Source organism: Hypomesus nipponensis, chromosome 10 (assembly GCF_054491055.1).
Source record: "Hypomesus nipponensis isolate SF chromosome 10, ASM5449105v1, whole genome shotgun sequence".
Classification (NCBI taxonomy): Eukaryota; Metazoa; Chordata; class Actinopteri; order Osmeriformes; family Osmeridae; genus Hypomesus; species Hypomesus nipponensis.
In genome coordinates, this window is record NC_140370.1 from 1,806,813 (window position 1) to 1,832,607 (window position 25,795).

Consider the following 25,795-nt stretch of genomic DNA (forward strand, 5'->3'; position numbering starts at 1 on the left):
TGTAGTGGCCATAACCTAGCGAATGTTACTGGAAAAAATGTTTGAAGTTCTGTACAGTACTGTAGCCTATAGCCTAGTTGACACGATCATGCAACATCTCGTCAGCGTATCTGATTCCTTGCATTAGGCCTATGTTGTGTAAAAGCACCTATATATCAATAATGATCGCTATTGTAAATACATGAACCCAAGTCTGCGCACTTGTCCATGACACCGTTTTACACAAACTACAACAGTGACCTTACTAGAGAACTACAACTCTGTATTAACTTTTTTAACACGCCCCCGAGCGTGGAGCACTGTGCGAAGGCCAGCGGTGCAGAGCGGTAAAAAAGTCTGCAGTGTGAACGCACCGTAACACCGTAGTCGTGAATAATAAATGCTTCGTCATCCATCTGGCTTCGGACTTTAGCCGAGGAAGCTAGAGAGGATGCAATGGGAGATTTCCTACAGTAAGCTAGATACTGCTTCAAATTGAAAACGGAGACGATCTTTTGATTAAAGACAAGTTCCTTAACCTCTGTTGTCATTATCGCCGATAAAAAGTAAATACTGTTACGAAGCATTTGTTTGTAGGTATTACGAACGACAGACGTAGCTAGTTTCGCCGTTCTATGGCAGCTATGATGACAGAGTTCGGTAAAGTTGGCATGACATTCACAGATTCAAACTTCCGGGATCAATTACTCGATAGCAAAATGTTATTAAATCACAAATAACGCATATTTCGTACTGTAGTAAGGTAAACAACGAGCTACAAAGTCATTTTTATCAAAACGAGCCGTCCTACAGTCTGAAGAAATAACATTGGTCTTTATGAGCAGCCGGTGTTGTATCACCCGATGCATTATGGGGGGTGATAAGTGCCCTCACACACACAAACAGCATGCACTGTATACACGGTGCGTGTCGTCTCAGCCTTTTTAGCATTGGTTCCCATTGGGAGTGATGGCGGCGACGTAGTAAGTGAGGGAACTTCGATAGCGGCGACGTATACGGCGACGTTACCTTTGTAAACGTTATGGAAGGCCTAGTGGGCAAGTATTAAGACGCCCCCGTGTGTCAACCACGCGTAATTAACGCCGAATTGACATGCAAAGTCGTCTCAACCACGCGTAAAAAACGCAGACTTCCATACAAAGTCGGTGTCTTTTTCGCCTCGAATTGAAGCGTGTCACGTGACACGTTGCCATTTACACACGTAAATTACGTCTCAAACTTTGAGACGTGTCTAGCGAACCACACGAAATTAACGCCTGGATTGGCACAATCAGCGTCTGGTTCTCCAAAATTAAAGTCTGCTTGCTTGAATCTCCGATGGGAAATTATGACAACAATTGTAACATCTAATACGTAAGTCAAGTAGGTCTAGGGATGCTCGTGCGAGCTACTATGAAATGCAATGTTGGTTAGCTAGTTAGCTATTAGTATGAAGTTGGTGGTCACAATTGCAATACTTGAAAGGGGTGCAGACTACAGACAAATAAATTCAGTAATATCAGGCTGGCTGGTTGTCTGGCTTGGAGCTTTGTGAACTTTCCTTGCACTGCGATTGTGTTGCCTCAGTATTGTGCGCGATTTGGTTTCACTGCCAACATTCCTTAATGTAAGAGGCAATATGCAAACTCAGTTGGTGGCAAAATACAACTGTTGTTACTATTCATGTCAAGTGTATTTTATTGTCATTTTTAATTACTTATGGTTGTACAAGTGAAACAGAGTTTCCCCAGGACCATGATGCCATATTAAAAAACATGACAGTAAGGTACCAGGGTCAACGTATATGTAGCCAACAGTGACAGGGCAGTATGTATACTGACAGGAAAGTATGTACAGTGACAGGACAGTATGTACAGTGACAGGGCAGTATGTTCAGTGACAGGGCAGTATGTACAGTGACAGGACAGTATGTAGTGACAGGTCAGTATGTTCAGTGACAGGACAGTATGTACAGTGACAGGACAGTATGTACAGTGATTGGAGGTAGCAGTTATGAAGTGATAGGTTCTCGTGCCAATATATTGTGATGGCAATTTGTTGAGCGGTCATCTTTCTTGTATAGACTTAGAAAAGTGAAATACACAGCCACGGTGAGATAAATAAAGGTTCATCGGCTGTCCTTCACATTCACACACTGTTGGCACACTGGGACTTGTAGATGACCTGAAATAAAGATTTGTCTTTCTGCTGTGTAAGATGTAGGCCTACTGCTTTTAACTTGAGTTGAATGCTGTTAAACACTGCCATGGTCAGCAAACACTAGCCATGGCTCTACTTCAGAAAGGATACTGTTCACAGCTGTATGAGTCAATAGGACATTACCATTATCTGAATGACTTGTAGTGACCGGGAGGCTATGCCTGTTGTGATGATAGTATAAACCATGTTAGATTGTTGCCTTTATGTGCACTGTTTGGGTCTCCTTTCTCTGTCTTCTGTTGCTGTGTCTTTGGTTCTGTTGCAGGTTGGCAGGCAGGTAGAGGAGCTGTGATTGCTGCAGGGGCACAGCTGTGACCTTTGCCTTGGTCCTTAATAAGCTGTGCCCTAACAAGCTGGGTCTCCATTACAAGCAGGAACATCATTACTGTTTGCTTTTTAGTTTGTAATGATTCTTTACACTCAACACTTGCACTGATCCCACACCCATTCCCTACACTACTAATTTACCAACCGTTTCTTTGTAAGCACATTTTATTAAATAAATACATGTTTATTCTTATTACCGTGGCTTGTCACTTCCTGAAGTTCTTATCTAATCTTCTTATGAATCCAGTTATGACAGCATTAAACAAGCACTGGTTGGCTACACACCTCATGCCGGGTTTATACACTTTGTGGCACTTTGAAAAGTTTAGTGTAGGCTATACTACCTTGTGTGAATGAATACATTCAACGTTTGTATAGTGACCTGTATCCATTTACGACATGTCTAGCACCTCTACTCTAAGGAAAATACTATATTTTGACTATCTTTCTGTCCCCCTGGTCCTCCCCCAGCACCAAGGGTGTTTCCAGAGGCCAACACCTGTGACATAACCCTGAGACTGCCCATACACACAACCCATGTACAGTTCAAACAGTACATGAAGTCTGGGATAATACAGTCACCCACCTTTGGGCAGGCATGTCACGGCCACAGCCGTGCCCCCCTGTTTTTGGTTTTGCCCTGCCCTACCGTGTCCTTGTGTCTGCCATTGTCTTCACCTGTGTCTCGTTGAGTGGTTTCAGTTCTTGTTTGTACTATCTTGTCCACCTGTGTCTTGTTTGGTTCTGTGTATTTTAAGTTCCTGTTTTGTGTCCAGTCTTTGTCTTGTCCTTACCCTTGTTAATGTGAGTACCCTGTCCAGTGCCGGTCTTTCCTATAGGCGACATAGGCAGTCGCCTAGGGCGGCATAAGAGTGGGTGCTGGTGAAAAATCTTGCCTAGGGCGCCAAATGTGCTAACACCTATACAGACCCTGGCTGTTTCCCGTTTAAAAGAATAAACCCTTTGTTTGAGGCAATGTATGGCTACTCTCCTGCATTTGGTTCCTACCCCACCACACACCGTGACACATAAGGCATAATTGAATTAATTAAAGACATCAAATTAAATTGTATAACCTTACTTTTAGAGTGTTTGATTTTAAAAGGGTTTCTTAGTAGCAATCGGCTTCTGAGTGTAGGTGGCAACCTACAGATATTACCGTTGGACTTACACAAATGTCTATTATAATTCTTTAAACTTCTCTTTAATCAATGCATCTGCAGTCGTAATCCTGAATGGAAGCTTAATTAAAATCTAGTATTTTTCACCCTTTACCAAGACACTGTAGCCTAATGATAGTACATTGTATTAGTTTGGAGTATGTTATTAGGCTGAATATAGGGGAAAGTGTATTACATGAGAAGGAAATGTAACAAAATATTAGAGTATGATTTCCCAGATAATGAAAATGGTGTTACCCATATAGATGGTGTCACTAAAGGGTCAATTACCTGAGTGTCAGGTCACCTCATAAAAGTAGAGGACGCATTGCGTTATTTGTTATGGAAAATTATCCCTAGTGAGTGGGAACTGTGAAGATAAATGAAAGTTATCACAATTATTTTATTAGTAGCCTAACACTGCATTGCGAGAGCAGGTTTCTGCTCTTTTGTGTTTTTCTGCAGACATTGAGAACTTGGGTTGGACATCTTTGAACAGTGCTAGTTCATGACTATACCATATCAAGCTTGATTGTCTATTCGCCTACCATTTAGTTAGCTGACGATTAGCAGTGTACGATAATGTGTTAACCGGGTTCATAGAAAGATTAGATTGATACTTTATTGCTCCAGAAGTAAATGAAGGAAGTGGCAAGCCACATGACTATGGATAACAACGTATTTATTCAATAGAAAGTGCTTGCAAAAAAACGGTTGTATGTGACGGTCATGTAAATTAGTAGTGTAGGGAATGGATGTGGGATCAGTGCAAGTATAGAGAATCATTACAAACTAAAAAGCAAACAGTGATGATGTTCCTGCTAGTAATGGAGATTACTAGCTTGTTAGGGCACAGCTTATTAAGGACCAAGGCACAGGTCACCGGTGTGCCCCTGCAGCAATCACAGCTCCTCTACCTGCCTGCCATCCTGCAACAGAACCAAAGACACAGAAACAGAAGACAGGGAGAGGAGACCCAAACAATACACAGAGCCAACAATCTAACATGGTTTATACTATCATCACAACAGGCAAATCCTCCCGGTCACTACAAGTCATTCAGGTAATGGTAATGTCCTATTGACTCATACAGACAGTATAAATAGAAGATAGGCGTCGCTATTTTAGTATGCAGAATGGGTTTACAAATGGAGAAGCTAAACCGATCACTGAGTTTGATAAGCCTCCTATACTTGCTTAGGTGTGCTAGTTTATTTGCATTTAAAATACCTTTGTTATTGTTTGCTCTGAAGGTGGCGTTTTTCTGTATTGATTTTGTTACATAGTCATAATGTATTGATTATCCTACTATTTTGATAATAAATGATGTTTTTGCATTTAAAGTTGCTTGTCCTTGTGCTTGCTTTCAATATTTGGACAATAGTATTTGCTGGAGTCCTAAGTCACTATCGAGAGAGCCTTTTTATGTGTCCCTGACAAAGAAGAGGCGAATATGAGTTGTATGTGCTGGTTTTAAAATGAAATACCATTTCTTGTATTTTAAGTTGTTTTATGTGTCCACAGGAAGATTTGTTTTCACCACCATTGTTCTACCATTTAGTCTGATTGTTAGCTGAGTTCCAGTTCAAGTCTTTCATTGTCAGATGCACAGAACAACACAAGGTCAGACTGGGCACTGAAATTCTTACGACAAGACAACACAAAGCAACCTGGCATAGCATCTAAGTACTCTGAACATTACATCTATGATAAGAAAATAAAAACTCCTAAATATCCAAAATAATATACAATACAGTATACTAAACCTGTAAAACACATATTAACCTATACTAACCGTATAAACCTATACTGACTTAAAGGCAAGTGGGGTAAGAATTAGTGCAATATTGCTGATAGTACAAGTAGCTGAAAGTGACAGTGTGTAAAGTGGCCAGTGAGAATGTATCAGAAACATTCAGAAGCCTGATGGCCCTTGGAAAGAAACTATTCTCCAGTCTACGTGTGCGAGACTGAATGCTTTAATATTGCCCGCCAGAAGGCAACAGGGGAAAAAAGACTGAAGGATGGGTGGTAACAGTCAGCTTTCCTGAAGCATCATGTGTGGTAGGTGTTCTGTAAGGCTGGAAGCTACCTGCTGATGATGAACTCAGCAGACCTGACCACACCACGTAGGACCTTGCGGCCCCTGTCTGTGCATCTCCCATACCACACTGTAATGCAACCAGTCAGTGTGCTCTCTATTGTGCATCAGACCAGGTGAGATCATTGCTGAGGTTCACCCCAAGGAACCTGACGCAGCTGACCTGCTTGCAGCTGACCTGAAGCTGCATGCTCCTCCTCCTGCCGCCTCCTATAGTCCACAATAATCTCCTTAGTCTTGCTGACATTGAGAGGTTATTGTCCTGACATCATGATGTCAGGGTATCAACCTCCTCTTTGTAGGCTGATTCGTCACTATCAGAGATGAGGCCCACAACGGTTGTGTCGGCAGCAAACTTAACAAGGAGGTTGGAACTGTGCTTTGCAAGGAGAGCAGGAGAGGGCTGAGCACACAGCCCTGGGGGGTGCCTGTGTTGGTGATCAGTGTGGATGAGGTGCGGTCACCTATTCTCACCACCTGTGTCCTCCCCGTCAGGAAGTTGAAGATCCACTTGCATATTGAGGTGCTTCGTCCAAGGTCCACAAGCTACGAGCTGAGTCTGGAGAGGATTATGGTGTTGACTGCTGAGCTGTAGTCAAAGAACAGCATCTTCACATACGTATTCCTTTGTCCAGGTGGGAGAAAGCGGTGGGCATAGTCAGGGTGATGGCATTGTCTGTAGACCTGTAGTACTGGTATGCAAACTGCATAGGGTCCAGGGTGGGAAGCAGCGATGAGCAAATGAATGTTTTGACTAGCCACTTGAAGCACTTCATGATGACAGAGGTCAGTGCTATTGGGCAATAGTCGTTCATGCAGTTGACCTTGGTGTTTTGGGGCACATGGACGTGGTGGTCCTCTTAAAGCAGGTGGGGAGTACAGACAGGCTGAGGGAGAGGTTAAAGATGTCTCAGCTAAATATAAAAAGGTTAAAATCAGACTATTATTGTTATTAACAATTGTTATTGTTGATTTATTTGTTGTTACTTTTAGAACATACAATAATAGCATTTATAGGGGTACAATTACTTGTGTAGGCATTATTATTTGAATAAAAAAAGTCAAGAGTGGTTATAGTGGTTTGATTCAAAATTGAAGAATTACATGAATTCGAATATTTGGGTATTGTGTGCCGTGTTAGATGGGTCTTGATCTGGTCTGGGTCCCCAGGAGGTATAGATGTATAGATGTAAATTCATAGAATGGTCATATATGAATGGAAAATTCATGAGTCATTAGACTCTTAGACATTGTATTCATTGAGATTAGCAGACACTTTTATACAAAGTGACATACAAATATGGGATTTAGTGCTAGTTGGCACAGCAAGTAAACTAACAATTTTGTGTAATTGAAGGATATCAATACACATTTTTACTTTTCTCCAAACTATCATATTCTTACTCAACATATCGATAACACAGGCATACTGACAACTGGGACTGGGCTGTGAGTGTGAGGAAAGGCAAAAAACAATGACAGCTACAGTAGCCTGCCTAGCCAGCCAGTTGCACAGTTTGCTGAAGGTTTTTAAAATTATAGTTACAAAGTAAAAACGAATGGGTGAAACTTCTTGGTTAGTTACAACTTTTAATTGACAAAATTACAATAGATGTTAAGAAACTTGACTTTAATCGAAGGATCGCCTCACATGGTCACTTCCGGTTCCCTTCCGGTCTCTGGTGAGCTAGCTGCTTATCTTCCTAGCTATCCACAAAATGTCAGACGCTTGGCGTAGTGGCGTCCATCATTGCAGACGCTTGGCGTAGCGGCGTTCATCATTGCTGACGCTTGGCGTAGCGGCGTCCAACATTACAGACGCTTGACGTAGCGGCGTCCGTGATTGTCAGGCGAAGCAACGGTTGTGTGTTGTTCTAGAGTGTGAGGGCACTTATCACCCCCATAATGCATGACTCTCTGGATTGGCACCCCCTCGCGGGAGCGCGCGCGATTCAAAGAATGAAGGATTTCGTCTTGATATCACATCCAAAAGAAGGGGAGACAGAAGTCTCACATTATACTGTCTTTGTTGTTGAATTCAAAAGAAGGATGTCTCTTATCTGTGTAAATATCAGATGCTATTTTCAACCCAAAATCCTTAAAATTCGTCATACAAACGGTATAATAACGAACGCAAAACAACATTCTTGCTCCACGAAATCGCATTCTGAGGAAATATACCCCAGTATGATCATAATTATTGAAGTATTTCAAAGTATTATTGAAGTATTTCAAAGTATTTCACATGGCATGGCTCTTCATACTAATGTATAGGTTCAAAGGCATGCAATTTTAAGGCAGTTAGCCTGTGCGTAGGGTGGGTTACTCAAACAGGTCGAAAACAACAGCCTTCTGATCCAGAATAGGCTATCAGCTGTCCTGAAAAGGGACCAAAGGTTCACATGGCTAGCCTACAAAAGACAAGTACTAAAAACAATGTATCAACCATGTATCAACATCAAAAGAACCATCAAATCCTTTTTTAAGATAGGAAATATTATTCTTATTGTTTAAGTCAATGAAATAAATGAAAAAATCAAACATAATAATCCCTCACCTATGGACTATTCTGTTTTCAGACCTGTCCACCCTATACATACACATGTTTGGTATTCAATTTATACCTTTAAATGTACATAATGCTGGCGTAGAAGGATAGAAACGTATGCGGGGGGAGAGCATTTCATGGCAGGTTTTCCATTAGATGTAAGTGCAATGCACCCCCTGCTAACACTGACTAGGAAAGTGTTGCATGCCTGAAACTGGTTAGTCATACTAGTGCCCTCAGTGTACCGTTAGAATTTTTTGATGCTGGGATATACAGAACAGACAATAGAGGGGGGTGCATCTCACGACAGGCTTGTTGTATTCCTTCTTGTCACGAAATGCTAAACAGTAAGTTTCAGGCATGTGACACTTTCCTAGTCAGGGTTAGCATTTAGTAATTTACATTTAGTCATTTAGCAGGGGGTGCATTGCACTTACATCTAATGGAAAACCTGCCATGAAATCCTCTCCCTCCGCATAAGTTTCTATCCTTCTACGCCAGCATTATGTACATTTAATAGCATAAATTGAATACCAATACATGTGTATGTATAGGGTGGACAGGTCTGAAAACAGAATAGTCCATGGTAGGTGAGGGATTATTATGTTTTATTTTTTCATTTATTTAATTGACTTAAACAATAAGAATAATATTTCCTATCTTAAAAAAAAGATTTGATGGTTCTTTTGATGTTGATACATGGTTGATACATTGTTTTTAGTACATGTCTTTTGTAGGCTAGCCATGTGAAACTTTGGTCCCTTTTCAGGACAGCTGAGCCTATTCTGGATCAGAAGGCTGTTGTTTTCGACCTGTCTGAGTAACCCACCCTACGCACAGGCTAACTGCATTAAAATCGGATGCCTTTGAACCTATACATTAGTATGAAGAGCCATGCCATGTGAAATACTTTGAACCTGCTACACAAAATACATTTTACATGCCATGTGAAATACTTTGAACCTTCTATAATCAATAATCATGATCGTACTGGGGTATATTTCCTCAGAATGCGATGTCGTGGAGCAAGAATGTTGGTTTGCGTTCGTTACTATACCGTGTGAATGACGAATTTTAAGGATTTTGTGTTGAAAATAGCATCTGATATTTACACAGATAACAGACATCCTTCTCTTGAATTCAACAACAAAGACGGTATAATGTGAGACTTCTGTCTCCCCTTCTTTTGGATGCGATATCAAGACGAAACTCTTTGAATCACGCGCGCTCCCGCGAGGGGGTGCCAATCCAGAGAGTCATGCATCGGGTGATACAACACCGGCAGTAAGACGAGAGTTTAGGGACTGTCTACTCCAACTGCGAAAAGAGATACAACAAAAATATTTATTAATTTAATGTTTAAACAAGGTAGTATTTCCAAACGTACCTCAATTATAACTTGTCTCCTGCATATTGTACTACAGCACTTACTTTTCAAAAATAGGCATAATCCTCATTTTGGGGAATATTTTTTACCAAAAACGTTTAATAGTTTAATAATTAAATACAGCAGTGTCTTTAAACTTTACTCACACATAACTATTCTTCTGCTGGTTGTAATACAGCACTTACATTTCCAAAAAAGGCACAATCCAAATTTTTTAGATTTTTTTTTGCCAAAAACGTTTAATAGTTTTATCATTAAATACAGCTGTGTCTTTAAACTTTCCTCACACATAACTACTCTTCTTTTGGTTGTACTACAGCACTTACATTTTAAAAATAGGCACAATCCAATTTTGGGGAATATTTTTTGCCAAAAACGTTTAATAGTTTTATAATTAAATACAGCTGTGTCTTTAAACTTTCCTCATACATAACTACTCTTCTGCTGGTTTACTACAGCACTGACATAAAAAAAATAGGCATAATCCTATTTTTTGAGAATATTGTTTGCCAAAAACGTTTAATAGTTTTATAATTAAAAGCAGTTGTGACTTTAAACTTGCCTCACACATAAACAGTCTCCTGATGGCTGTACTACAGTACTTACTTTTCAAAAATATGCATAATATTAATTTGGGGGAATATTTTTCCAAAACGTTTTATATATGTCATCATTACAAAGCGTCATGTATGCTGGTTGTCTTAACTTCACTTAACTTAAAACAAAAAGTATGTGTATCATTTGGGGGGACATTTATTGTAAAAAATACTGAATAATTGAATAATTATGTAGAATGTCTCCAAATCGACTTCACACATAGGTGGTTTGTTGACCAGCTGTCTCCGGTGTTTACCGACATCTTTAACACCTCCCTGGAGACATGCCATGTGCCAGCCTGTCTCAAGTTCCCCACCATCATCCCTGTGCCCAAAAAGCCAAGGCCAACAGACTTAATGACAACAGACCCGTCGCCAAGACCTCTGTGGTAATGAAGTCTTTCGAGCACCTTGTGCTGGCACACCTTAAATCCATCACAGACCCTCTACTGGATCCCCTGCAGTTTGCCTACAGAGCCAACAGGTCTGTGGACGATGCAGTTAACATGGCCCTCCACTTCACCCTACAGCACCTGGACTCCCCAGCATCCTACGCCAGAATCTGGTTTGTGGACTTCAGCTTTGCCTTCAATACCATCATACCCGCCCTGCTTCAGGACAAGCTCTCCCAGCTGAACGTGCCTGATTCCACCTGCAGTTGGATCACAGACTTCCTGTCTGAAAGGGAAGCAGTGCGTTAAGCTGGGAACACAAGTCTGTGACTCCCGGTCCATCAGCACCCGATCTCCTCAGGGCTGCGTCCTTTCTCCTCTGCACTTCTCCCTGTACACCAACAGCTGTCATCCTTCCGTCAAACTCCTCAAGTTTGCGGACGACACCACCCTTATGGGCTCATCTCTGGTGAAGACGAGTCTGACTATAGGTGGGAAGCGGACAACCTGGTGTCCTGGTGCAGCCAGAACAACCGAGAGCTCAATGTTCTCAAGACAGTGGAGCCCCACTCACCCCCATCACCCTGTGTGACTCCTCAGTCAACACTGTGGAGTCCTTCCGCTTCCTGGGCACTATCCTCTCCCAGGACCTCAAGTGGAACTGAACATCAGCTTCCTCACCAAGAAAGCACAATAGAGGATATACTTCTTGCAGCAGCTGAAGAAATTCAACCTGCCAAAGACAATGATGGTGCACTTCTACACAGCCATCATTGAGTCCATCCTCACCTCCTCCATCACCATCTGGTACGCTGCTACCACTGCCAAGGACAAGAGCAGGCTGCAGCGTATCATCCGCACTGCAGAGATGGTGATTGGCTGCAATCTGCCTTCCCTCGAGGACCTGCACACCTCGAGGACCCTGAGCCGACCGAAGAAGATTGTGGCCGACTCCTCCCACCCTGGACACTACCTGTTTCAGTCACTCTCCTCCGGCAGAAGGCTGCGGCGCATCAGGACTAAAACCTCACACCACAAAAACAGTTTCTTCCCTTCCGCTGTTGGCCTCCTCAACAAGGCCAAGAGTTCACACTGACTTTAATGACTTTATGTCTTAAAACAATTAGCATTTTGCACTACATAACAATACTGTATCTGTACTATTTGTATCTCCTGTAGTATTTGTATTTTATATTGTAAATTACAGCAACTTATATTTTAGTTGATTGTATATTTTATTTGAATTCTATTCCACTTAGTATTGCTAGTTTATGTACCTTTAGTGTAGTTAGACCACATTTAAATTGAATATTCCTATATGTTTATTGTATGCACCATCATGCCAAAGCAAATTCCTTGTCTGTGCAAACTTTCATGGCGAATAAATCCCTTTCTGATTCTGACTAGGTTAGTATAGGTTTTTAAGGTTAGTTTAGGTTATTATTTGTATTATGTGTATTTAGAGGTTTACTATAATGTATTGAATATTGTATATTGTTGTATATTAAGAGGTTTACTATATTTCATCTTATTATAGATGATCTATGTTCTGTTTACTTGTGTATGTTATGGTATGCCAGGTTGCTTTGCGTTGTCTTGTCCTACGAATGTCAGTGCCCAGTCTGACCCTGTGTTGTTCTGTGCCTCTGACAATAAAAGACTTGAACTTGAACTTTCAGTGTGTGCACATCCAGGCAAAAATACACTGCATACACAAATAATACTGAACTTCAGGGACTATTGCTATTTGACACCAATGTAATAGTTTGTTTATCATTACAAGGCAATGTTTTCATCTGCTTGAAGAAGACCTTGCTGATCGAGACTAATTGTGTGTGGAATATTTTTGTAGACATGACTCTTTGTAATTATTAAAGTATGACATGTTTTTAGCAATACATTTTCCCTAAAATTATGCATATGCCTTTTTTTGACAACCATCAAAAGAGTAGTTATGTGTGAGGAAAGTTTAAAGACAGCTGTGATTAATGATAAAACTATTAAATGTTTTTGGCAAAATATATTCCCCAAATTTAGGATTATGCTTATTTTTGAAAAGTGCTGTAGTACAACCACCATAATACGATTTAAGTGTGAGGAAAGTTTAAAGACACAACTGTATTTAACTATTAAACGTTTTTGGGAAAAAATATTCCCCAAAAATTAGATTATGCCTATTTTTGAAAGGTAAGTGCTGTAGTACAACCAGCAGAAGACTAGTTAAGTGTGAGGAAAGTTTAAAGACACAAATGTATTTAATGATAAAACTATTAAACGTTTTTGGAAAAATATATTCCCCAAAATGAGGATTATGCTTATTTTTGAAACGTAAGTGCTGTAGTACAACCAGCAAAACAGTAGTTATGTATGAGGAAAGTTTAAATACTTAGCTGTATTAAAAAATAAAACTATTAAACGTTTTTGGAAAAGAATATTTAAAAAAAATAGGATTGTGCCTATTTTTGAAATGTAAGTGCTGTAGTACAACCAACATAAGCCTATTAATGTGTGAGGAAAGTTTACAGACACAGCTGTATTGAATGATAAAACTATTAAACGTTTTCGGCAGAAAATATTCCCCAAATTTAGGATTATGCTTATTTTTAAAAGTAAGTGCTGTAGTACAACCACCATAATACGATTTCTGTGTTTGGAAAGGTTAAAGACACTAATGTATGTAATGATAAAACCATTAAAGATTTTTAGCAAAAAGTATTCCCCAAAATTGGGATTCTGCTTATTTTTGAAAAGTAAGTGCTGTAGTACAACCAGCAAAAGAGTAGTTATGTATGAGGGAAGTTTAAAGACACAGCTGTATTTAATGATAAAACTATTAAACGTTTTTGGCAAAAAAAAATCTAAAAAATTTGGATTGTGCCTTTTTTGGAAATGTAAGTGCTGTAGTACAACCAACATAAGCCTATTTATGTGTGAGGAAAGTTTAAAAACACAATTGTATTTAATTATAAAACTATTAAACGTTTTTAGTAAAAAAAATATTCCCCAAAAATAAGATTATGCTTATTTTTCAAAAGTAAGTGCTGTAGTACAACAAGCAGGAGACAAGTTATAATTGAGGTACGTTTGTAAATACTACCTTGTTAAAACAATAAATTAATAAATATTTTTGTTGTATCTCTTTTCGCTGTTGTAGTTTGTAGGCGGTCCCTAAGCGCTCGTCTTACTGCCGGCTGCTCGTAGAGACCAATGTTATTTTTTCAGGTTGCAGGACGGCTCGTTTTGATGAAAATGACTTGTAGCTCATTGTTTACCTTACTACAGTACGAAATATGCATTATTTGTGATTTAATAAAATTTCGCTATAGAGTAATTGATACCGAAAGTTTGAATCTGTGAATTTCATGCCAACTTCACCGAAGTTGATGACAGTCGTAGCTAGGCTTGTAAGCTCTCGTCACTAGAATGGCCATAACTTTAAAACAAAAGATCATATTTCATATCTGTCTGCTGTTATACATTGCCTTCACAAGCATGTATATATTTATCAACTCTAACATGGCCTGTATCTTGTATTGAAAGTGCTCGAAAATGAGCTTGTCAAATGTATGGTGGACTGAGAAAAACTGTTTTTCTTTAACTGGAGCAAGCGGATGTCGTGGGAGAATTCCTGCTGTATTAGATTTACTGCTTTAAATTGAAAACAGAGAATATATTTAGAGTTTCTTAACATCTGTGTTCAATATCGTCAATTAAAAGTAAAAACTTTTCAGTTACGAAGTATTTGTTCGTAGAATGGCCAGCTGCAGTAAACCTTTCTTGAACCCCGGTTTGGCTGTTTGTGACGGTCAGCTATAACAGTGTTGAGCCTCGATTTTTTCAGATTTCTGTGAAGATTGCTTAAAAAAAATAATCTAGTTAGGTTATGTACAATCTAACCTCAATGTACACGTCTTGTTTGGGCAAATTGGTCGATTGTGGAAAAAGCAGAACCGTTTTTAGTTGTGGAGAGCCATCGCGCTAGCTTGGAATTGCGTTATCCCACTCATCACATCAGTGGTCATAACTTTTAAACAAAACAGTCTATCTTAAATCTGTCTTCTGTTCTGAATTCATGACAAAATTACGCACATTTCATACATACTCTAACATGTCCTCTATCTTGTATTGATAGTGGTTAAAAATGACGTTTTCTAAAAAAGTATTGACGACGGAGAATATTTTTGTCAGAATGACTCTGTGAAATCGTCTTAATAAAGGATGATTTGCATAACATAATCATATAAATATTTACATCATTAGAAAGCCCTACATCTTGTCGTCAAAATTGTATAAACATTTCAGGTATATTATTTGAAAAAGTCTGCATATTCAAGCAAGAAAGTGTTAAACTGTGTAAAAAATGTACTCTGTGAGAAACAGTTCTGTCAGTGCATGACGTCACAATTGAATTTGATTAGAAAATTCTGAACCATTGAAACCAATTCATTTTTTAAGCACTTTAAACTTTAATAACTTAAAAACTTTAAAAAAAAGTTATCTGTGAGAAAAGTAATAGCACACTGAACACACTAAAGCAGTTCAGACTTTATCAAGTGAATTTTGAACGGTGTTTCTAGCTTAAACGGTGTGAAAGGAGTAGGCGACAGAAAAAAGTGGGAGGAAAATTAATAATAGGTATGCAGAATAACAATAGTGTTTTTGCTTGCAGCAAACACACTAATAACTTAACTTTACTAAATAAAGGCTTTGCAGCATGAATGCATACATCTTCAACAGTTTAACATTATTTTGACGCTTTTAGTTCATGTTGTTGAGAAACGTTTTACTTTTGAAACGTGTAATTTGTTAATGGTCCCTAAACATACGCGTTGTTTAAGCAGCCGAAAGCATCGAGCGGCCGGTTGTAGGTGCAAATTTACCACGGTCATTCACAAGCCTAAAATACAATACAATCAAATAATCTCTGTCCATGACTGCACCTTTAACTTGCTCTGGGTAGCCTATGTGCCCCACACATAACTGAACTTCCTGCAATAAAGGTAGGCTAGGTCGTTATCCCCAAAATAGCATTTTGTGGCCAAGAATTAGCATTTTGTGGCCACGAATTTTGGATGTCATGTCTGGGGCTCTGGGAGTTACAGACCCGAAGACTCGAAATAAAAAGCGTGCGTGTCATGTTGACATTGTTGACAAACAACTATCTTGAAAAAAAATATTAATGACAGCTTGCTATCGCAGACTAGGATACTTGGAGGGCCCCCCCCACACACACACACAGAAATATTTTTATTGCAGATCTACACAAATCACACAAATGACCTATTTTGGATCAAAAACGGCAAATTTCGCCGAAAAGTGACGAGTTTGCATCCCTGCTTAACCTGGGGGGTGTTCCATCAACGTCGCTAACGCAAGTCGCGCTAACACAAATAAGTCTCACTTGGGTAAACGTCAACTTAGACTTAAGCCTGAAGCCGTTCCACTAACGTTCCGTTCCACTAACAGGCAACGCTAATTCAAGCTAGACCTCATAAGCTTAGACTCTGCAGCCCAGATCTGGCGATCGTCGAAAAGAGGAGTTATGTCGCAAAAAGCAAAGCGTAAAGGTGTTGTTTCAGCAGCGTAAATTGATTTTTTGAGTTTTTTTGGAGTTGTCCCCAAAAAGGGCAATGTTGCCGCAATTAACATGGCAAGAGAGACAACTTGTCAAACCATTACGACCGTTAAAATGCGTATATTGTAGACCTACCAAATCAACTTAACATATATATATATATATATATATATGCATTTAGGCCTACTGATAATTAGCGTAATTTGATGAGCTGTCTGCAACCATTCTGACAGGCTAGCCTATGGCCGATATTCTCAACAGGAGATTGAGAATAATAGCCCCCAAAAAAACGTGGGAGCAATTGAAAATTGTAGGATAAAATTCAAAACACTGAAGAAAGCCATGCACTTGATGTGGGCTAATAATGTTTTTGTTTTCACATCTTGAACAAAATCAATAAATTACTTCAAAATAACTTTGCCACACGCTATTAACTGATAGGCTAAATGCTGAGCTTTAAGATAAAAGGGAAAGATAACCATGACTAAAACAGGGATTCACTGAAATGACTAGTATTGCACAGATCCAGCACTGACTTTTTAGATCCGAAGGTGACCCAAACTGCACACTTTGTTTGGCAGAACAGTCATTTTAAATTGCTCAGCATGACTAGCATTATTATATCACAAGTATTTTCAATTAACATAGTCTGCCTCCACAGATCCAGAGGGGGCTTGGACAGTGATAGACTCACTTTGGGAAAGCATGCCCTACTGGGAACATTAGGGGAGACTGTTGGGCACAGCATCTAATTGTCTTCTTTGGAGAGGGCAACATGTGGGACACTGTCATGTAGGGGCAGCATAAAGGGCACTTCATAACAGCACCCTTTTCCATTGGAAGTAAGGGCATGGGAACAGTCCAATTTAGGCCATTATAAGGGCACCATATATGGGTACTGCATCACATTTTCTATACTATAAAGGTACTCATAAAGACATGTTTTTACATTTATAGAGGGCACACTGTCATTTATTGCGTGGGGTATCCTGGGCACTCAAGCATATTTCACAATGTGAATGGCAGACAGTAGGTCACTTGGTCAACATTTCATTCAGGGAGCCACAACACCATTGCTAAACCTTAAAACGATAACTGTAATATGATGCTCTTGTTTTCCGTCGCTGGCGCTGTATCAGACGCTAACGTAGTGATTTGTGACTGACTGGTGAACTGTGGAAATATCCTCGCGCTGCCAGATGTCAAAAGAAATGCTTCTTTTAACAAAGTAAATTAAATGGCAATCAGCATCCAATTTCCAGGGATAGCGAATGACATTTTGGGGTGGCACCTGGGGTGGCCAGTCCGATATCAGGGGGGTCCAGTGCCACCCCGGCCATCCCTCTGGCTCCGCGACTGCCCTTACCCTTACCCCTTCCCCTTAGTTTTGCATGTTCCCGTGAGAGCTAGTGTTGTCCCAATACTTTGAGCTAGGGGTAGGGCTAAGGGGTATACACCCCTTAAAACCAAGTAAGATCGGGAGCTTACTTGAAACCTAAGGCTATGTGAATACTGCGCGACCGGCAACAATGGCGGCCAGATCATCCAGAGAGTCCGATAAATGTAATATTTTCGGCTTAATTAATTAATGAAAAAATTATGACAGTCTTGTTTTGTGTTATAGTCCTGAACATATATATTTGCAACAATTTTCCAAATTGAAACGTTTCAAAAAATTGCTAGTTTGGTACGCAAATGTTACAGTGCTTAATTGCACAACAGTCCCGCATTTCTCTGACTAGCATGTCCACAGTTTTAAGTAAACTCCATTAGCAGCGAATTTTGTTTAATATCAGTGCATAACACGACTTGCTTTGGAGATATTGATACATGCTAGAAAACGTACCTGTAACCAAGTGGCGTCCCATTTCTTAGGGATATGTAGCCCTTACCCCTCAGTTTCGAGGGCCAAGGGCTAGGGATAAACTAAGGGGAAGGGGTAAGGGGGAGTATTGGGATTCGGCCTTACCCTCACAGGTGTGCTCTGCAGATGCGTCCCGAGCCGTAGCTGTGTGTGTGACGCGAGTGAGTGAGAGTGCTATGCTAATTAAATAAATGTGGCTCAGAGCAGACAGTGCCCGTAAGCTTTATCTAGCCATGTTTATCCTGCACCAGTGTAACTCAGAGCAGACAGTGCTCCTAAACTTTATCTAGCCATGTTTATACTGCACAAGTGTACCTCAGAGCAGATAGTGCTCCTAAACTTTATCTTGTGAACGAGCTTGTGTTAAACATGTTTGACCTAATAAAGTGTAGCTCAGAGCAGACAGTGCCCCTAAGCTCTATCTAGCCATTAGTACCTTCACGAGTGTAGCTCAGAGCAGACAGTGCCCCTAAGCTTTCTTTAGTCATGCGTCTCTATGAGTGTAGCTCAGGGCAGACATTGCCCCTAAGCTTTCTCTAGCCATGGTTACCCTACATGAGTGTGACTCAGAGCAGACAGTGCCCCTCAGCCTTATCTATCGTAAATGAGTGACCGTGAGCCGCATAGCACTGTGTTTCCCCGTGTCACCGCACCGCATGGAGGTGCAATCCTGTATGTAAATTCCCAACTGAGGCGTTACTCCGATTCCCAACTGAGGCATATCCTCTACCAACTGAGGCATTGCCTCTCCCAACTGAGGCCCTCTATTCCCAACTGAGGCACGGCCTCGACATTCAACTGAGGCACGGCCTTGACATTCAACTGAGGAGTTACTCTGATTCCCAACTGAGGCGTTACTCTGATTCCCAACTGAGGCGTTTCCTCAACATCCCAACTGAGGCACAGCCTCGACATCCTACTGTGACGGAGACTGAGTCACCTGATGCTCCACGACGACCGGACGAACATTCATAAGAGAATATTAGCATGCAAACCCGAAACATTAAAAAATTAATGCTAGGTTGTTAGGCGGTAGGGAGGGTAGGCGCCATCCTCCTCTGCCTTCCAGAACATCACTGCATTCCGTCTAATGTAACATTGCACCGCTGCAGATGACCAACGACCCAATGCTTGAGTGGTGAAACCAAGACGCCAATGTTGTTTAGGGTCCACAGCGCCAGCACAGGATTCCAAGCCTCCCGTGACCATTATGTAGTCATGCTTCCCCGGCATCGGTGACAAATAGGGGCGCGCTCATTGCGGTCGATGAATGCATGCAGCAGAATTAGTGCACCATGTAAAAGAGGGGAGAGAAGCTGATTTATTCTGCCATGTAACAAGAGTACCACAGAAAAACCGCACGCATTGAGGTAGATCACGTTGTTTAAACACGTTCGGGACGTCAGCGCGGGTTAGAGAGACGACCAACGCAAAGGGTTGAAGAATGCACACATTCATGGCCCGCCCGCCGGTTGACCGACGCGGGCAGGCCCACCTCAGATGATGCAGCGCAGCACCGACAGCAAACGTGACTTAATCTACAATCCGGAACGTGCATTCACGCATGCCGCCCCCCAACGAATACATACCATGCAACATTGGCGGACTCGCAGTAGACACCAGCGTTGACGAGCAATGCTCCAAAACACCAGACCAGTGCATATTGTGCGGAGGACCACCGACTTGAAGACATAATTCGAAGGCGCAGCCTGTGGAAGGGAGTAACAACCACAGTAGGGCACGCTAAGGCACTCCAACACAGACCAGCCCAGACGTCGAAGACCAAATAAAGCAGCTTAATCGAGTAAAGTAAAAACCCCTATAACGGCTAAATATAGCAATACCATTGATATTATTGTGCACACGCATGTTAGAATCGTTAATATGTAATAGAATTACATGAGTCCCCAGAATAACGATGAAAACGTATTCCAGGCAAATGATAAACAAATAGGACTGCTTGTTGTAGATACGCTCCTGCTGAAGATAGCCAGCATCTCGGATTTCTTTAACTGAGCCTGTTTCATTCGTCAATTGCCTGAGAAAGCGACCTCCGTTAGCCAGGCTAGTTTTGCCCAATGACTTGGTCAGGCTATTTAAAGGTATTGGGGTGAAGTGACTTTTGTGCATAGACAAGTGAATCATAAGTGCCTCAAAAAGTTAATGTCAACCCCTGCAATCCAGTGTCCAGAGATATGATGACCTGATCGACACTCCAAGTGTAATAGACCCGGGAGAAGTTCGTCTTTTGCAACTGACATGTGCAGTTGAGCCTCACATATATATTATTACAATAGTGAGAACAGCATTCTCACTAATGTTTTTCTGTTTCTCAGTTGTTCCGCCGTTTTTTGGCTAACTAGTCCTGCATTCTTTCACCAATTCCTAAAATCTTTGTATCAAAACGTTCAGCTCCTTCAGGTGGCTATGACTTTTGGTTTTTCTCACTTTTATACTTTTTGCTGCTTCCTCCTCTTTCAAACTTAACTACTTCAGCATACGTTTCAGCTAGAGACACCATTCAACCTTTAAAACAGGACATTCAGCTATTCCCAAATGTTTCAGCTTTTTCAAATATTCAGCCAATTTTGACTTGTGACAGTTTTAAATACATGAAAAATGTAGCTCCTTCTTGATTGTTATGATTAAGCAGCCAGCAGAGTGGCACACTCTGGCTGCTCTTTTTCTGATATTCAACTAAATTGTCAAACAAATTCCTCTGACATTCATATTGTTTAACTTACAGAAACAAGTTATACCTTAAAATGTAGGAAAACTTTTCCTCTTTCAGCCAATGTAACTACTAAAGAGCTCACATTTACAGATTTTCAGCTTTGAGCCTTGATGTGAGAGCAGCCTTTCAAATTCTCTCACTAACTTCAATGGAGAGGTGGGTAATATTCGTCAGAGAAGGCCGAAAGGAAGACGATTTTAAAACTGCCGGTAGAGTCGTATTTCTGACCGCACATACATATAAAGGACATCTCTGGTTTCGGCAGAGTCTTGGGTCCTCGGAAAATATCCTCACTTTTTGGATTGGACGTATAGTTTTGCGTCTAGGTTAACTTGTTTGAGGTGTGGATTCCAGCTAAATGTGTTATTCTCTCTGCCCAGCTCGTTAGCGATCACAGCTGTGCCATCACCGTGGCAACCAAACAGACACGCACCATGAAAGCAGAACTGGGTGACGTTTTGGAAACTGCCAAAAGAGTTGTATTTCTGACCACACAGACACATAAAGGATATCAATGGTTTCAGCAGAGTCTTGGGCCTCGGAAAATATCCTTATTTTTTGGATTGGACGTACAGTTTTGCGTCTAGGTTAACTTGTTTGAGGTGTGGATTCTAGCTACATTTCTCATAATTGAGCTTGCACGATGGCTCTCTCCATAACTAAAATCGGTTCGACTTTTTTTCCCACAATCAACCAAATTGGCCAAACAAGGTATGTAGCTACATTGAGCTTAAAGTGTACATAATCTAGCTAGATCGTTTTTACTTTAGCAAGTTTTAGAGAAATATGCAAAAATCGAGGCGCAACTGTCATAGCTGACCGTCACAAACAGCCAAACCAGGTCTGGGGTAAATGTTTGCTGCAGCTGGCGTAAATCCTACAAATAAACACTTCGTAATTGGAAAGCTTTTACTTTTAATTGACGATATTGAACACAGATGTAAAGTCACTTGTCTTTACTCTAAATATCTTGTCCGTTTTCAATTTAAAGTAGTAGATCAAGCTTATGTAGGAAATCTTCCATTGCATCCTCTCTAGCTTCACGCCTTCTGTTATTATTCAAGCCTACGGTGTTAATACATACCAATTTGACACACTTGCAAGAAATGATCCGCTGGTTAGATGTAGCATGATCTTGTTATTTAAGTATAAAAAACTCACCAGAGACAACGACAGCATCGGCAACCCTGTACTATAAATTATTATTTTGATGTCATCTTAAATCAAGTGTCTGAACAGGACTGGGTGTGCAGGCACGCATGATTAGTTTCTCCATCTTGAACCTGAAACCTAGATTATTGTAGGTTAGAAATGTTGCCAATGATCAACAGTTGCTACGTTTTTCCAGCAAGTTCAAGTCATTCCACTGTTGTCCTTTTACCTTCAAATTTGTTCACCCAGACTTCAGCAACTGGTTTTCTGCTAAATGTTCACATTTTCCTGCAGCTCATCTTTCTGAAATATCCCCTTTTTGTTTTGCATTGTTCTTCTTCTTTTCTTCTGTTTTCTGCCTTTGCCTCTCTCCAGGGGTCTCATTTATAAAACTGTGCATAGAATTCTTACTTAAAGTGTACGTACGCCCCAAAAAATGGCGTACGCACACAAAAATTCAGATTTATAAAACCGTGCGTACGCACACCTGGACGCACTGTTCCCTTCATAAATCACAGATTACCCACAAGTGTGCGTACGTGAATCAGCATTGTACCCCGCCCTGAACACGCCCATTTTTAACCATAAATAGTCAATGCAAAGCACCTCATGAATGCTAATCTAGTATCTCATCATGACCCTGGCATGCGATTGTTCTTTACGGTGAATCATAGCGCATGACAACTTCTCAGACACTGTTAGCCCATTGGTGGAGCCCGAAAACTCGAAAATTTGGTGGCCGGTACTAGATCATCAATTAAAAAAAACTGTGCGAGTGGCGTCAACTGTGCCAGATACCACCAGTCGAGATACAATTTGAAAACAAAAGCATTTTGTTATGAACATGAATCTATTAAAGTCTGGACTGATGACGAGGATGTGGAGTGTCCGCGGGAGCTTCACGACTTTATTTCCAGTTTTTGACATATGATGATATATGCACAGTATTAAAGAAATGTATTTAGTTATACACTGTATTCTGCAGTTATTTAAAGGTAGGATATGTGATGTTATCTGCATTCCATGCAGTCGGGCATTTCCCCCTCCTGCACTCCGGTAGTGGACAATATGAAGGTGAGACAGCGCTGAATTTTGATTTAAGAGTTGAGTTGATAGTAAGGTGCTTAAGGAAAAATTATCACTCAGTACAAGCTAAAATAATAGTGCTGGATTAAATCTTTCATCATGATAATGATAAAATTTTGTGAAAAAAACGTGTGTGAGGAAAACAAAATATATTAATATTACGAGTAATCGTTGTTCCCAAACTTACTTTCTGCGGTACGGTCATCTGCGTCGCCAATTCCAACTGTTTCCAAAATGTGCGTAGGCCTACGGCAGGGTCAGAGTTTGCGTGGAGGACCGCACATTCTCCCGTTAAGTTTGTTTTTATAAATCACAACCTTTGCGTTGAAAGTGGCGTACGCACATTTTCAGCCCTGTTTTGTGCATACGCAAGCTTTATAAATGAAACCCCAGGTCCTTTCAAAAATACCTTTCACAGCAGTACCTTCCAACAGCCAGTACTTTTGCATTTTTCTTCTCTTTTCTGTAGTTTTATGCCTTCGTCCAGCTCCAGCCCCTATTTAAAATACCTTTCGGGCGCTTTGAAGCTTCAGCTTATAACTTTAAAAAAAAAATCACAATTTTCAGCTTTTTTAGCATGGTCAGCTATCCCCATTCAGGTTTTCAGCATTCTCACTGCTGTTTCGTAGGAACAGCCTTTTCTAGTTTCTTTTTGCCCCCCTAAAACCTTGTAAATATTTGGACTACATAGACGACCTAGGTGTCAAACGTTTCGTCTTGGTAGCCATTGAGTTGCTTGTATTGGCATTTACGTTCCGTTGCACGGTTTAGTAGAAATTAAGTTGTGTGGCGAAAAGTGAAGCTAACGGTGGCTAACTTGCTAGCCACAGTCACTGATGCCACTAACGTCACTTACGTCATGACAACTCGCGTGACTATCTCTAGCAGAATATTACTTTAGCAGCTAGTTAACTTCTGGGAGATGGCTAGGCTAATTGCTTTACTGCAAGGCAGCTGCAGAAACGCCACAAGCAAAGAGGCCTGGGTGATAACTATTTGATCATTTTACTTTGTGATATGACACAATTGTGATGTGTAATGTACAATATGGAGTAATATTAAGGAAGTACATCTACTTTTGGAAACAGTAGGCTACTATTTCACTGAAGCATTAGTATCATGACATTAGTTGCCATCTTGCCCGGGCAACACATACTAAAGCGGTCTATGATGCATCTGTTTTCAATCGTTAAAATAAACATTCCTCACAAATATTTTCGTTGTAGGATTTATTATGACATTATATTACAAGTAAACGATTTTTGGGTGAAATTATCATTACCTGTGGTTTCAAACCAGTGTAGCTCACTGCAACGTTGTAGCCTAGTCTAGTACTGTAGCTAACAAAAACATCTCCACAGCTGTTTACAGTACTGTAGGAAGTCAAACGGCGGCACATGTTTGGCACTAACCTTAAATCAAAAATATTTCAATTGGTGAAACTATCTGACAAGTGACTACTAACCTGAACTCCATTTCCACAGCCTAAACGTTGTCTGTTCATTAAAATAATTCATTTCAGCCTAGACCGTACAATTGAAGTAACGTTAAATCGAATTCAACCAACGCAATCGCTACTAAGACAGTCTAGTACAGTAGTAGTAGCCTCTCTACACATCAGGTCTATATCGCATTTAGCCTTGTTCCTTACAATTAGGTCAATTTTTACATCGGTTTGCCAAATGTATTCGTTTTGATTCAACTATGAGGTTGCTGATCACCATTCCCTCTTGCAGTGGAAGTAACAACTTTGTTTCACGAGCATTCTTTGTTACTACAAACTTCTGCTGGGCGTCTAGCATATGGTCTAGCTGGCCAATTGTTACTAACTAACAACTTTGTTGCAGGAGCATTCTTTGTACATTGCGAGCTAACAGTGTCCGTTAGGCTTCTTCGCTTTAAATAATGATGTCGCTTTAAATAATGATGTAAACGGAGACCACAAAGCCCTCAAAGAAAATGTAAGGTCAAAGAAACAAAAGAAAGGTTTGAGGTTATTCTGAAAATTATGAATAAAATAGGCTAATGTAATAATAAAACCTTCTCTAACTAGGCTCTTCTATCTTGCATAATGAAACAACGTTTTTAAGTAATCAATAAGCCTGTGCTTGCCCTCATTACTCAAATGATGTCGTTCAGGGCGGTAAAATTACAAAATAGGACGCGAGTGTCTCAGAAATAATATAGACCTATTTGTCTTCATGGCCAACCAATGAGAATATTGTGAATAAAACAACACAGACACAGGCGGCAAATAAACAGGCAAATGTTAGCCTTGCATTGTTTGAAAAAGAAGAAGCGGGAAGCCAGCTAGTATATTAAAGGCAGATGTTGGATGTTGGATCATATCACACCATGGAAAACCAAAGTCGTCCCCACGTCTGGATCGTTGGCAGCTCGTTGGTATACTGGCTTGTGCGACACGCGGAGGAAGTCGGACTGTGCCCCGAACTTGCACTGGAGTGCCATATTGAATGGGTAGGGGTGAGGGGCATGAGGTGGGCAGACCTTGTGCCTAAGCTCCGTGAGAAGCGTGGCATGCTTCCCAGCCCGGACATAATGGTGCTGCACGTCGGGATAAACGACCTCAGCCAAGTGACCGGGCTAGACCTGACGAGGCGGATGAAGCGAGACCTGGGGGCCATCATGGAGATGTTCCCAAACACTCTGCTGG

At 40.7% G+C, this 25,795-nt stretch overlaps 1 pseudogene; it reads right to left on the minus strand.

Moving 5' to 3' along the window:
• The window catches only part of LOC146270801 (uncharacterized), a 28,188-nt pseudogene extending 9,124 nt beyond the window's left edge, over nucleotides 1–19,064 (minus strand).
• Between the last annotated feature and the right edge of the window lie 6,731 nt (nucleotides 19,065–25,795).